The following is a 15,680-nucleotide window of genomic DNA, read 5'->3' as shown; positions in this document are numbered from 1 at the left end:
TAAGCGATGGGGCAGGTGTTCTCTTTTGACTTTCTGTCAGATGATATCCAGACAAATGACCTGGACTTAGCCAATCAACTCCTCCAGTTAAGGGCCTGGAACCTTAAAGGAGTGACCCCAAGTACAGGGATCATGGCAGCAGGGTCCTTGGTTCCTGTTTTCAGAATCTGGTCATCCAGGTTCCCGGCCAGTGCCGTGAGCCACACAGAATCTGTTTTGTTACCAGCCAGACATGGTAGATCAGGTCACTGAGCTGGCCGCACATCTGGGTTACCAGTGCAAACAGACAAAATACACCTTCCACATCCCCAGGTCCACCAAGACCTAGTGTATCAGAGTCTTCAGGGGAACACTCTGAACATCACTATTTTTCAAAACTCCCCAGGTGATTGTGACATGTAGCCAGATTTTCAGCGATTAGAGTAGTAAACTCTAAGTCCCCAAAATAAAATACTCTGATTCTCTGAACATTTCTTACCAAGAATTTGGGCAGGGCTCTAAGAAAAATGCAGGATGTCTGTATTTAAGTTTGCTAACAAGAAGCTTAGCTCCCTGGACAAGTAACATACACTCTCCAGATGTTAAGGCTATGGTTTTCCTTCTATTGCCACAGAATATTTCTCCCCAAGGGCTTTCCCATCTACAGTATCTTGACCTTCGCTACTGCTCCATGCCTTCAACATCTGCTATAACGTCAGCCAACCAGAAGGCCTTTGACTTCCCACAACAAGGCCTCCCTTCACTGATGCTGTGCTGAGGGGTTTACCACGTACCTTCCGTGCACCCGAGGGAAAGCATCATCTCCACCCTGAGCCCCGACTTCCCTGCCTGAAATGGGAACACTGACCAAGCTCCTTTGTCCAGTCTCACAGCACAAGAAGGATGAGCTGCTGGGGCATCACGATCTCCCAGTTCTGGTTAAGAAGGCTCAGAAAGTTACCATTTATAGAGAAAAAGGATGACTTTCTAATAAACTTTCTGGGGCTCAGCTCAAAGCGTACATTTCTGTATGCTTCTGGCTCACCCCTCCTGAATGGAGCAAAATCCCCAATTCTTCTGGAAACAATTGTTTTTAAGAAGCTGTACTTGAAGCTTTACACAGTTCTGGGGTTTGTGTGTGCACGTGTATGTAAATGCACATGTATGTCTGCGTCTGTCTTCAACATCACGAATGGGAAGGGACCTGCAGTCCCCACTGACTCCTCTCCTTGCCTCCCAGCTTTGAACTCTTCCAGGTGGGACACTCTGTGGGGCAGAGAATTCCAGAGCACCACCTTGATAGCCCTCCTGGTTCTCAGCAAGGCTGGAGAATCAATATACGAGAACCTACTGGATCCTGGCTATGCCAACCCATCACTGGGGGATGTGGGGGGTGGTGGGGAGCAGAATGGAAGGAGGCATGAGGACCTCTGGGTCCATTTGGGCTGCTGAGAAAGCCTGTCTCATGTGAAGCCATGCCCCCCTCTCTGGAGGAAGTTTCCAAGTCCATCCTGGGCATGGATCCACTGAGGCAGCTCCTTAGGAGAACTGACTGATCTCACCCTAGAGTGGTCACTGCCCGCAAGAGGACCTTGAGGACAGTGTGGCCATCTGGTTTCTGTACAATCTGCATCCATACAGTGCACAGAAATTTATCTTTCAGTGCCTTCAAAATGTACACAGCTGAATTCTGCTGCTGACTTTGGCACTTGCTCCTGGTATCTGAGAAGAACAGATTCAATTAAAAAGGAAGTAACAGATGCTGCAAATCACTCCCTCATTTCTCCCTCATTTTGAGGGAAGTTTTTTTTTTTTTTTTTTGAGTGGCCTGAATTACTTGATGATGAACAGCCATGCAGCACACACACACACAAAAAGCTCGCATGACAACTTGAACTTGGCTCCCAACCAAGGGGAAGCTGTGGGTTCTTCCTCTGAGGTGGTCTCTAGGCCCTGGCACATTCCTTTGTCTGCTGTGGGTATTGTTATGGAGAGGACTGGAGGGGGAGGATGGGCAAAATGAATCCTGGGGTGATTTTTAGCCTTGAGGTTCTTTGCTTTGACTCTCCAGTCCTCACAGTATCCCAGAGAGGGCGGGTGTGTGGACTCTGGGGAAGAGATCAGTATCCCCCATTTTATTTATTTTATGGCAGCACCTTGCAGCATCTGGGGGCCTAGTTTCCTGAGCAGGAATCAAACCTGTACCCCATGCATTGGAAGCACAGAGTCTTAACCACTGGAATGCCAGGGAAGTCCCATCATTCTCACTTTAGAGGGTAAAGAAGAAAGTCTCAGGGCAAGAAACTGAAAAAACGGAAGTCACTCAGTCGTGTCCGACTCTCTGCGACCCCATGGACTGTAGCCTACAGGGCTCCTCTGTCCAGTGGATTTTCCAGGCAAGAGTACTGGAGTGGGTTGCCAGTTCTCTTCTGCAGGGGATCTTCTTGACCCAGGGATTGAACCCAGGTCTCCCACATTGCAGGCAGACACTTTATCATCTGAGCCACCAGGGCAAGCAGGGGGTCTGCCTAAACACAGGACATCAGTTCTGTTAGAAACCTTGGCTTTTTTTCCACATCTGTGCCCAGTGTGCAGAGTGAGATGGCAAAAAGGCCAAGGCCAGGCTGACATCTCCAGGGAATGTGCTCAAAAGTGTCCTGGGTGGATGTTTTCCTAGGAGGTGGCCTCACAGTGCACTAGAGGGCTGCCAGCGCCCACCCGTCCTTGCTCACTTCTCAGCCCTGCTTTCCCCCTTACCCATCCTGGTTTGATCTTTGCTCCTCCCTGCCTATGTCCTGTGAGCCTGCCTAGGACTCATGGGCAACAACCTTGTCACTGATGACCTGGGAGGGGGACCCACCTCTCTGGAGAGGGAGGCAAGGAAAAAGGAAGGAAGGAGATGGATTTGAATGGGATCCAACTGCTTTCCTCTCTTTCCCCTAAGCACTAAAAACATGAAGAATTCCAGGGCTGGGATTGAGGATGGCGTCCTCCCTGCTAAAATGTATGTGCTGCAGAGATTCCTGGAATCTGAACTGCAAGCTGAGAAGCTTCCTTGCCAGAGATGTTATCGAGGGAACAGGGGCTTCCTTGGGAACCCTGGCTGGAAGGATCCTGCCTGCACACAGAGGCCCGGAATCAGGCCCGCTCAGAGTTCGCTCTCTATGAATCTTGCTTCCAACAGCCCACAATCAACTTACCTTCACCTCCTTCCTGACCCTATGACTTCACTGGGCTCTTTATTTTCAGAAGCAGTTGTCAAGATAATTTTTTCCCCCTATAGACTACCAACGAAAGGCAAACCTTACAGGTGCAGACTGTCCCAGAAAACCCAGAAGGTGTGCTTAGCTGTTTCCACTACCTCTCCACCACTTCCCCCCACTGCTCCCTCCCTCGAGCCTCCACCTGGGCTTCCCTTGCCTGTGGAGAGACAGCACCTGAGCTCTAGGGGAGTGGTGTGCAGCACAAGCTTTCTGTGTTTCCAGAGCCCACCAGTTTCGCCTCCCAACTTCCCCAGGATGCACTTCCTGGGGCCAACTCCACCCTCATCACTTCCGCTTTAGTACCTTTACTGTCCCAGCTGTGGCCTGGCCAAGGTCGGCTACTATTAACTGCAGCTCAAGATCACGGAGTTCTGGAGGCAAAGGTTGGGGACCCTACAACCAGCCGGACAAGGATTTCACTTCTGGCTCCACCACTTTTCAGATAGGGAGTGTCAGGTATGGGGCTACATGTCTGAGCCTTCTCCTTGAAAAATGGGAGGAGGCTGGAGCTGCCCAGCAGAGGGGTGGGGACACAGGGGGAGAAAACACACGCGAAGGACAGCAGCAGGCCTAGTGTGGCATCAGCCTGCAAACTGCGGCCCCCACCATCTCCCCAGCTCATAGCACAATCCCAGGCTTGTTCTTCCTCCTGCTCCCAGATGTCTTCCCTAAACTGCATTCATACTTTCTAACTTTACTTCTGTTGGTCTCACCTTCCCTTGTTGTGGGGACCTGGAAGCCCAGACTGTGTCATTTATTATCCATCATCTTACATCTATGAGTGAGAATTCTCTCTCAATCCCAGACAAGTGAATGAATGAATGAACACAAACAAAAAATGGCTTCAAGCTCCAGCTTTCTGAGACCTTGTGATAATCTCTTCCAAGTCTCTGGGAGAAAAAGCTGGGTGGGGACTCAAATTCCCCATTTGCAAAAGCCGTGGACTAGAGAATCCTATTCAGGATGCCAGCAGTTCGTGGTGACCGCTGAGCACAGGCACGCACCTGGACATGTTAACCATCGGCTGCTGAAGTTATTTTCACCATCCTTAACAAGGAACCGAAGCAGCAGGACACACAATGACTCTCTAGTCCTTCCCACACCCACACCTGTTGGCCTTCTCATTCTGAGTTACTGAAGTTAAAGCTCATGTATGAGGCAGCACACTTGGCCAGCTCTACTGGGACTGACCTGTAAGTGATGAATCCCTGCTCGTCCCTGACACCTTCACTCCTGAAATCCCATCATTCCCAAATTCTTGTGGAATAGATATCAGTGTTGCCCTCTGACTGAAGCTTCTCTTGAAGCAGCCTACATTTTACAAAGTAAACATCAAGGTCTGGTAGACAAAAAAGCAGACCCCCCACCAGAAAAAAAAACAACAACTGGCTTAAAACTCAGCATTCAAGAAACTAAGATCATGGCATCCAGTCCCATCACTTCATGGCAAATAGACGGGGAAAAAGTGCAAACAGTGACAGACTTTATTTTTTGGGGCTCCAAAATCAGTGCGGATGGTGACTGCAGCCATGAAATTAAAAGACGCTTGCTCCTTGGAAGGAAAATTATAACAAACCTAGACAGCGTATTAAAAAGCAAAGATATCACTTTGCCAACAAAGTTCTGTATAGTCAAAGCTACATTTTTTCCAGCAGTCACGTATGGATGTGAAAACTGTGGTGCTGGAGAAGACTCTGGAGAGTCCCTTGTACTGCAGATCAAATCAGTCAATCCGAAAGGAACTCAACCCTGAATTGGAAGGACTGATGCTAATCCTCCAATACTTTGGCCACCTGATATGAAGACTCACCTCATTAGAAAAGACCCAATGCTGGGAAAGATTGTGGGCAGAAGGAGAAGGGGGCACAAAGGATGAAATGATCGAATGGCATCACCAATTCAACAGACATGAGTTTGAGCAAGCTCCGGGAGATGGTGAAGGACAGGGAAGCCCGGGGTGCTGCAGTCATGCAGTCACAGAGTTGGACACGACTGAGGGGCTGAACAACAAGACATAAAGGTACAGATAGGGAAAGAAGGTGAAAAGTTTCAAGGATGTTTCTCCTGTTTAAGTAGGCTGGGTCTGGGGTTGTCATGAGAAGGCTCCCCACATTCAGGAGAGGGGATGGGGAATGACCAAGTGCTAAACATGTGTACCCCAGGCACCATGCTGGATGTGTTACATTTTCCCATTACTCTCTCTTAACAACTACGACAGAAGGATCATTATACATGTTCTGCCCAGGAGAAAACCTGAAGTCCAGATGGAGACCTATCCCATGTTACATGTCTCCTAGAACATGGAGACCAAACTCAGAACATCCAACTTTGAGATGTTCTGATTCCAAAACCCACTGGGCCTTTTGGGACATAAAGCGAATGGTACTATCTATTTGACAATAGATTCTGCTGGATGCATGAACACACAGGTTACTCCAAATCAAACTCAAGTTCAAATGACTTGAGGGAAATTTTCTGGAGAACAGTCATGTGTCTCACATCCGAGACCCTCCTCCCTCCCGCCTGCTCTTCTGCAGGATGTTGAGGATAATGAGAACCTTCAAGACCCTGGCTCTCTGTCCCCTTCCTTAACAGAACATGGAGTCTCCAAAGAAAGACTTGTTAACAGTCGGAACTAGAAACCAGGTGTGCAGATTCCTGGCCCAGTGCCTCTCGACTAGTATTACAATAACGTCAGGAGAAGAGATGGCCAAAGAGGGGATTCATCACAGGATCCATGAATCATGAGGACTATAATAAAGGAGCCTAGCTGCTTATTCCTACTGAGGGAGACAAAGGAGTCTAACAGACGCCAACTGTAACCTGATATTTAGGATACTTCTTCATTCAACAAACACACATTTATCAGGCATTGCGTTTAGCAAGGAGAAAAAAAAAAAAGACAAAAAGATAAGCTGTCAGGGACCTCCCAGTCTAGTGAGACAGAGGATCAGTCAAATAATTATCTTTCATCATGGTAAGCAGGGATTTCCAGGTGGTTCAGTGGTGAAGAATCCACCTGCCAAAGCAGGAGACAACAGTTTGTTTGATCCACAGGTTGGAAAGATCCCCTGAAGGAGGAAATGGCAATCCACTCTAGTATTCTTGCTTGGAAAAATCCCATGGACAGAGGAGCCTGGCAGGCTACAGTCCACAGGGTCACAAAGAGTCAGACAAGATGATGATTAAGTGGTCGTCAGCAGGACCACAATCACGACTAAGTAAGGGCCAGAACCAAGTATGAACAAGGGGCTAGGGTGGCCCAGAGGAGGAAGGGGCACACCAGCTTTCTTGTCAGGAATTTCACTGAGAAGATAAAATAGGAGGGCATCAAGCAGAGAGGGCACAAGCCAGAAAAGGCTCTGACTTCCCATCAGGGCCAGGAAGCAAGTACAACTGATTCCTGAACAACACAAGTTTGAACTGCATAAGTCCACGTATATGCATATTTTTTCAATAGTAAATACTACAGTTATTTGTTGAACCGATGGATTCAAGGAGGATCAATCCCCCTAAACCCCATGCTGGTCAAGAACCAACTGTATGGGAAAAGCCTGCAGAACTGGTTTGTAGAAACTTTTAGCACAATGAGCAGAAACATCTTATTTGCCTGATGGCTTATAAGAAGATGGGTAGATCAGTTGGTCCCAGATATTTGCATTTTATGGCCCAATGTGTTTTGAAAGCAGGGGCCAGTGGGGTTTGAGTGGACTCATGGAGCTGTTAACCTTTCATTTACAGAGAATCTTATTCTAAAGTCCCCACTACCAATTATCACCATGATTCATAACAGAAAGGAGGTTTTAATTTCAAAAAAAGTAGGAAGGATACAATCTCAGAATAAGAGGCACTTCTACCCAAGGAAGACTAGCTGAAAACTTTCCACCAGTGCTCGCTTACTTATTTCACTTTGGACTAACAACAACATTGATAAGATTTGGGACCAAAGGCAGAGGTGAAGAACATAGCCCATCAGTCCTAAATTTAGATTTAGACCAGTTTAGATAAAGGCAAACCATTTTCTTCTATCTAGAATGGTAAAATTTTCTGCTTGGCATACATAAAATAATTTACAGGTATGTGCAGCTGAAATTCCCCGTCTTACCATATCTCTTCAGAATATGAACTAAGCTGTAAGCTATTAGTTTACTATACCTTTATGACTTCTTGGTATTCCTTCTAGCCAAGATTTTTAGACCTATCCACCTACACAGGTCTTCTGAAATACTTCCACTCCTCTCTAGATTCCAACATTAAGAGAACAACAAGCCTAAAATTCACTGTTCTGAAGTCCATCCCCCCAAAAAGGCCATCCCCCAAACACACACACACACACCTCAACCCCAAAACACTCTGATGAGGATCAGTAATTCCCCGAGGGAATCTTGTATCCAGGGTACCAGAGTAAAATGCAAAATGTACACTGTCACTTCATATCCCAAATTGTTGGCAACAAAGCCTCTCCTCCAGATCTTTATGGAAGGAACTTTCCCACAGCTGCCCAGATGTGCAAACAAGACCTCTGGCTGCCTGTGAGTGCTCAGGTTATGGAAGCCACCAAAGGGGTTGGGTTAAGATTGAGAAGAGAGGTCTCAAATGTACCTTTTCAACTCTGTTCAGAAATGGATGGATGGATTCTTCCAAACAACTCACACATTCTCAAGTCCCATGCCTTAGATCTGAATCTGGGAGCAGCATTAAAAACTAGAGCTTTGGCAAATAAGAGAATGTGTTATCTTCTTTCTTTACCATGAACATTTTTTTGATTCCTGAAGAAGAGCCGCTGGGGTGTTAGGTGGCCTGAGGCCTGGGCCCGGTCAGGCAGTTTGTGCACCAGTGCCTCAGCGTGACTGGTGGAGACTGACACCACACCTGGGGTCACAGGATTCCAGTTGGTCATCTGCTGCCCTCACAGCCTCTGAGGACCGAGCTGGGCCGAGCGCGGGCAGCACATAGTCTGGTGATAGAGATGGCCGGTGTGGATAGAAAGGTCAGAAAGAATCCACCTCCACCTGCCTGCTCACAAGGCCTCTCCACCTCTCTATTAACAGATCACATGAGGTAGCTGGTGATGGGGATGCCCCCTGGGTTGGGGACATTCAAAGTCATTGGCAAAGAAGCTTCTGGGCCACACAAGCACATCAGGGATGGTAGCTCTTTGGCAAACAGTCTCTCTTCATTAGGACTAGGAAAGCAGCCCTTGCTTCTACAGTTTTTATGAAAAATTACCATGGTGTGTAGAGGAAAGGGGTCACTGGCCCTTAGACAGTGGACTGCGGGCTCTTGGGTTGGTTGGTGGTGGTGGAGAGGATTTTAGGCTGAGCCAGCTGCAGCCTCATAGTCACTTCCCTTTGGGAGTTGTGAGCTTGGCGGGCAACTGGGAGGGCCACCTGGGTCTCTCTGGGCAGGGCCCAGATGGAGAGCTGGGATGCAGCCAAATGTGTCATCTTCGCCAGGTTAGCACCTGCCTCCTCCCTCCACTAAAGTAACTAGATTTAGGGTCCTAATACAAATTCTTCTTTAACCATAGGTCTTTTCATCTGGGTGGCTTTATTTTCCTTTCTTCTATCCCCTGAAGGTGGCCTGTTTCTACACACTGCCACCTCTAGAAAGTGTGGCCCTTAAATAGAAACCCTGGGATAAAGTTCTCTATTTAAAAAATAATTTAAACAACAGTTTCCGGGGGCATTGGTCCATAATCCTTTTAGGGAAAGTGCCTCCTCTTTCCACCAGCCCTAAAATCGGGCTCTGCTCCACATCTGCTCCAACTGAAGCCTCTTAGGACCCCTGGGCTTGGGGCTCTGTGATGGCTTAGAGGGGTGGGAAGGAGGTTCAAGAGGAAAGGCATATATGTATACATATTACCGATTCACTTTGTTGAATAGCAAAAACCAACACAACATTGGAAAGCAATTATACTCCAAAAAAGAGAGAGACCCCTGTTATCAGGTCCCCGTGGAAACTGTTCTCATCCCCACTGGTCTGTCTGACCTTTCACAAGACAACTGCCCATCAAGGTGAAGAGCAACAGGTGTTTTCAAAGTCAAAACTTCTCCCAGCCACTTCTCAAAGGCAGGCCCTGAGAGGTGGAGAATGCTCTATATTTGGCCAAATTAGACGGTTCAACTGGCAGGTTTCTGGAGGCAGGGACTCAGCCCCAACGTAAAACATCAACCCACTTTGGCTCCTCTGAGTTCACACACAGCTTACGAAAGCACTTGCTGCTGTTGGCAACTCTGCTTTGATCTCTAAGAGTAAGTGTAAGCCACAGGTTCCTTGAGCAAGTCAGGTTAGTGAATCATTCTCAAGGCCAGGAGTTAGCCCGTAGGGGACATTGGCCCCTGAGCCAAGAGATCCTCCTATCTGCCACGACAGGGAAGAACCACCACCTTGAAACCAAAAAGACTCATTCCAAGGATGCCAGGTCCCTAGAGTACACCTCCCAGGGCCCTTGCTGTTGTTCATCTCTCTTCCACCCTAGAAATATGTGCTTTTCCATCAACCTGAAACCAGTTAACAGGATTCCAAGTCCTCTTTCTCTAACCACCTCAGACAGTCCCTTCCTGTGCTCTGAGAGGCAGGATGCTTGCTCTCACAAATGAGGGGCTGAAATGAACAATAAACAATACTTTATACTCATGCCAAGAACCCTGGAGTCTCACATGGCCCCACTTATTCTCAAGGTCTAAAAGTTTCTATTCAGTAACAAAAAAAGCAGCAGATTCACAGAGAGAGAACTAATGGTTAGCAGTGGGTAACCACTGGTAACCAGTGGGAGGTACCAACTGTTGGGTGTAAGATAGGCTATAAGGATGTACTATACAACACGGAGAATATATCCAATATTTTGTAATAACTGTAAATAGAGTGTAGCCTTTTAAAAACATAGTTTAAAAAGTTTCTGTTTAGACATGATTGAAACTTTTTAAAATCAATAAACTGCCCAAGTTTCAAAACTTAGTTCATGACTCTTAATCAGGCAGATTTTCCCATGATTTTTCAAGAAGAATCACTTGCATGATATTTGTTTTGGAAAGTAAAAAGATGTTTCAAAGAAGTATGTGGCATGTCTACAACTAACCCAATTCAACAACCACGTATGAAGAAAAACCTGCCATGAGCCAAGCTCATGGGAATGGAAAGGAAGAGGACATTCCAAAAATGAACCAGACATGCTTCAGTCGTCAGGGAGCATGTGACGTGTCCAAAGGAATGAGTGAATAAATGAACACAAATAACAAATGAATGTAAAATCAGGATTAGTAGTAAGTTTGAGAGCAATTCTACTCCTTCATTTAATTGCATTGCTGCTGCTGCTGCTAAGTTGCTTCAGTCCTGTCCGACTCTGTGCGACCCCATAGATGGCAGCCCACCAGGCTCCTCTGTCCCTGGGATTCTCCAGGCAAGAACACTGGAGTGGGTTGCCATTTCCTTCTCCAATCCATGAAAGTGAAAAGTGAAAGTGAAGTCACTCAGTCGTCTCTGACTCTTCGAGACCCCATGGACTGTAGCCTACCAGGCTCCTCCGTCCGTGGGACTTTCCAGACAAGACTACTGGAGTGGGTTGCCATTGCCTTCTCCATTTAATTGCATTAATACGGTTCAGAGAGTCAGACAAAAATTTTCCTGAGTTAAAATCTGATGGTTCTTCCTGCTTCATGTTTTACCAAACCCCATATGCATTTTTGGTTTCTATAATCTTTAGCAATTTGGGCATCTCTGAAGTCTCCAATCTGATCTTGAATGATGAAGGCAAGGAGTCTTCAGACTTTCTGGGATAAAGTCTTATAAATTTTATTTTATGGGATGATATTCTCTGCCCTCCTGTAAGAACTTGCACCACACCTTCAGTTTAAACTCTTACATCTCTCTCCATGCGGATATCATTAGTGTTTTGCATGAAATGTTTTCAAAGACTTGGATTCATTTCTAAAGCAAATAATTTTGGTTTTTTAAGTAACAAACAGGCCATTTCTCCTCATGAGGTGTTGGCCAGTCTCTCTGTGGAGTGTACACTATAGTGTACGCAAGCTACGTGTGATGGCTAAGGGCAAGGCTATTACTGCCCTTGTGGATACTGGAGTCTCCACGGGCATCAAGATTAAAGCACAGGAAACAGTTAAATGGTGGTTCAGGCCTTGTGAGGGAGGAGGCCAACACGTGCCCTAGGAATTCAGAGGAGGGACATGGCTCCCTGTGGGCAACAGTCGTCAGGACAGGTCTTGAGGTGGAGGAGGGACATTTCCAGTGGAAAGTCACAAGGAAAGAACTGGTCCAATTCTCAGCCCTCCATCCCTCCCACTCTGACCACCCTACGTTCCTTACGAGCAGCAGTGGGCTGGTGGGTAGGTGCTATGGTGCTAGTGTAGACGCAACCCTGTGACTTTGGGGAAACCTTTATGCTACTCAGGGCCTTGAGGTGCATGTCAGAAGGAAGATCTCCTTGTGAAAAGCCCTGCGACGTCGGAAACTGTGAGTATTGCCCAAAAAGCCACCTGAAAAGGCTTCCATCCTATCAGGTCACCAGCAATACTTGCCACTGCAATGGCCTTGCACGTGTTAATAAGACTTCATTTTATTGTTTCCATGCTCTGTAATTTCTCCCACCGCCTTTTAGATGGAACAGTTAACTTTCCACACTTGTGTTAATTACATGGGGGCGCCTCCAGGCTACACTGCACAATAAAAAGACCGACTAGAACTTTTCCCACCACCATCTTTTTGTTTCTTTATAATCCAAACACAATGGATCCTGTCCTTAGACCCTCCCGAGAAACAACCAGATTTGTTAATGCCTTCGAACAAAGATGAGAAGAAATTCAAAGCAGATGGAGCAGAATCACACAGCCATGCAGATTTGTACAGGCCCGCGGGCTGGACAGAATTAATACACTGGGAGCTGGGAATTTTTAATATAAAACAGAAAATATCACCTATGGCACTAAAGTTCCTTTTGTGATGAGACATGATGTTCTGGTTAAAGTGGAGCAAACAATCTCCCAGGGCCTGTCCCCAAGGCACAAAGCCCCTTGTTTGGAGCAGTTTACAGTTTTCCCCAAGGTTAAGCTTCCCCTCACCTGTCAACGATAGGCTTCCAAACCACTTTTCAAACTGCTACCTCAAGATTAGGAGTAAATTACGAGAGCTAACAGGATAAACACACAAAAACTTAAATTGAAAAAATTAAACTAAAAAAAAATGTGGTTTATCCGCTAAACTCTAAAGTTTAACAAACAGTCCTTAACTTAGAGAAAGATTTAAAAAACAAAAAATTATCGACCAACTGTTAACTCTGGTCAGGGCCCAAACCAAAGTGGAGACAGAGTTCTCTTGTCCACTCAGCCCTGCAGCCCCCACACTTACTTCCAGGCCTTGAGGAGTTAGATCTCAAACCAAATCTGCAGAAAATCACTTCCGGCTCCCCAGCTAACCACCGGAGACTGACTTCTCACTCACACAGCAGAACTGCTCCAAGAAGCATCATGGCGGCTATAGCGTCTTCCGGCTTCCCAGGCGCATGCGCGCTGGGCCTTCTCTGGCAACCTTGCCTGATTCCTAACACCGCACACTTGTTGCCAGGCTGGCCCAGGTGAGTAGAGTTCCTGACAGCCACTCTCTCCCTCTGGCTCCACCTTCTCCTGTGGGTACCATTATAAGGTCCTTGATTGAGTCAAGGAATTAATAATGGTAGGGCTTATTAGAGATCAGAAAAATAGGTCACCTAATGTGTTTCAACTATTATTGAGAGATTTTGGAAAAGAAGAGAGAGCACAGAGAGAACACACAAATAGGATTCTGCTGGACCAGGATTCAGACCCCATTCTGTGGCTCCACATGCCACGCACAGAAATCCTTCTAGTTCAGGAGTCATATTATCCCCTCCCTGCAAGATGCTCTAGCTGATACACAGTAAAGAGCAAAGAGTATTGGTTCTGGAGAGAAATCTGAATTATAATCCTGGCTTTACTGCTCGCTAGCTGGGAAACCTTGATGAGAAAACCTCCCTACCCCAGTGCGAATCTCCCAATCTTCTCTGGAAAATGGGAGGAACACCCACCTCCTAGAGTTGTGAGGATTAAATGCAATAACTATGTAGAGCAGGCATCTTACAGTTATTCCTCCCTCCTATGCCCCTGATGCTCTGTTTTCTACAAAGATTTAGAACTAATCCCTATGGCAGGGTTTGCATCCATGATATATTTCTACACACAACTTAAAATGAACATCAGTGACAGCACTGAAGCAAATGGATTTCCAAAGGCGCTGGAGTACAGAGTGTAAGAAACAGGATGGAGGCTGCGGGGACACTGGGGTTAGGGGGTAGGGGTGCGGGCAACTGTAGGTTCTGGCCTTTGTAGCGACATAGGGAGCCTCCACATGTGGCACTCAGGATGCCCCAGGGCCCTGTTTCTAGTATCCTCGAAGCGGATGCCTATTTATCATTTACCTGGGCTCCTATCTTCTTGCAAGTTAGGGAAAAATCAAAGAATCAAATGGTATCACTTATGAACAACTTTTGTCAGAGCCTGGATGATGGGCATGGTGGATTCTGAACAAGGACCAGGAGGTAGACATCAATGGCTGGGGTGAATTGCAACCAAAAGTTCTCATGACTACAGAGTCATGGGTGGGGGAAGGGGACGTCATCCACAATGCTGACTACTTTTCATCTGATGGAACAGAGGAGAATCCCAACCCTAAGAGATGAGGTCTGCCAGGTGTGCTGAGAAGAAGACGGATGAGGCTGATGAGACCCAACTCTGTTACTGCCATGAGATCACATTCCACTGCTCTGGTTTCCTCATCCATGGAATGTGGTGGTGGGACCAGGCTGGCTTTGGAATCAGAAAACGCAAGGTTCAAATTCAGGCTCCTCTTATTTGTTTGACAACTTTCTTTGTATCCCCAAGCTCCAGTGCTCTCTTCTCTCAGATGGTGATGAGAGACCTTATCTCAAGAAGCTGGTGGGGAATTAAGGGAGGAGAAGGCAATGGCACCCCACTCCAGTAGTCTTGCCTGGAAAATCCCATGGACGGAGGAACCTGGTAGGCTGCAGTCCATGGGGTCGCTAAGAGTCGGACACGACTGAGCGACTTCACTTTCACTTTTCACTTTCATGCATTGGAGAAGGAAATGGCAACCCACTCCAGTGTTCTTGCCTGGAGAATCCCAGGGACGGGGGAGCCTGGTGGGCTACCTACCGTCTATGGGGTTGCACAGAGTCGGACACAACTGAAGCGACTTTGCAGCAGCAGCAGCAGGTAGATAAGTATCTCTCTTCTTGCACAGTGACAGGTCCATGAAGCTCCCAGCACAGCAGCTGCCTTCTCAGTTAAAACTGGTCTGTTTCCTTAATTCTAGCTCTGAATTGCTGTGAACGTATGAATCCATGGTGCAATGCAATGAGTCGATCCCCAGTGATCTTACATGGCCACCTTGCCCTCCCTAAACCTCAACTATCAAGGCACTGAGGTGCTGTCCACTGCAGCAGCAAATAGATGAACTTGGACAAGAAGGTGGAAACAAACAAGAGGCAGGATGGTGAAGGTAAAAGGACCCAGAACTGGGAGATACTTGGATCCAGGGCTGACTTCCAGCTCCCTTAGTCACTAGCCATGAAACACATGACTTCGGTCAAAATTTTCTTAGTATTTCTGATCTTTAGTTTTCTCATCTGTATTATGGGAATAATTGTATACATGTAAGTGCTTTGTCAATTAGGAAGCACAATTACAATGTTAGTGGTCAGTTAGTTGCCTGCCACAATTCCTGGCAATTGATTTGAAAATGTGTCCAATTTTATGAGTTTGAAAATGTAGTTTACAAACTTATGGCTGCCAGTGGGGAAGAAAGAGGGGAAGAGACAATTAGGGAATTTGGGATCAACATGTACATACTCCTATATTTAAAATGGATAACCATAAGGTCCTACTATACAGAACATGGAATTCTGTTCAATGTTATGTGGCAGCCTGGATGGGAGGAGAGTTTGCTGGAGAATGGATACAGGTATATACATATGGCTGAGTCCCTCTGCTGTGCATCTGAAACTATCACAATGTTGTTAACTGGCTATACTCCAACACCAAATAAAAAGTTTTAAAGAAAGAAAGATAGAAAATATAGTTTAAATGTTTTGAGAGCTACCTAATGACATTAGCCCCTTGGAGAAGGGCATGGCAACCCAGTCCAGCATTCTTGCCTGGAGAATCCCATGGACGTGGAGCCTGGTGGGCTACAGTCTGAAGAGTCAGACACGACTGAAGTGACTTAGCAATGACCTTAGCAATCAAAGAAAACCTCAAACTTGCCCCAAATTCTCATTTCCAAAATCGAATGACTATCAAGTGCATTGTTGATGTAACCCCTCTAAAAAGCTGGGCTTGTTTCCCTTAGCCATCAACAGATCCCTCCCATGACCCACTGGAGTCACCAACT

The 15,680-nt window shown here is 46.6% G+C and overlaps 1 protein-coding gene and 1 long non-coding RNA gene across 2 annotated transcripts in view; both read right to left on the bottom strand.

Annotated features, from left to right (window-relative positions):
* The window catches only part of LOC129628863 (uncharacterized), a 29,319-nt gene extending 16,437 nt beyond the window's left edge, over positions 1 to 12,882 (bottom strand). Inside the window, exon 1 of the long non-coding RNA XR_008702951.1 lies at positions 12,606 to 12,882. This is a non-coding gene — a long non-coding RNA (uncharacterized LOC129628863). The remainder of the gene's footprint in view (positions 1 to 12,605) is intronic.
* The window catches only part of UBASH3B (ubiquitin associated and SH3 domain containing B), a 153,029-nt gene that overhangs the window by 93,234 nt on the left and 44,115 nt on the right, over positions 1 to 15,680 (bottom strand). The window lies entirely within an intron of this gene.

This window comes from Bubalus kerabau, chromosome 15 (assembly GCF_029407905.1).
Source record: "Bubalus kerabau isolate K-KA32 ecotype Philippines breed swamp buffalo chromosome 15, PCC_UOA_SB_1v2, whole genome shotgun sequence".
Classification (NCBI taxonomy): Eukaryota; Metazoa; Chordata; class Mammalia; order Artiodactyla; family Bovidae; genus Bubalus; species Bubalus kerabau.
Note: the sequence above shows the minus strand (reverse complement) of the source record. Positions and strands in the feature narration are given on the sequence as shown.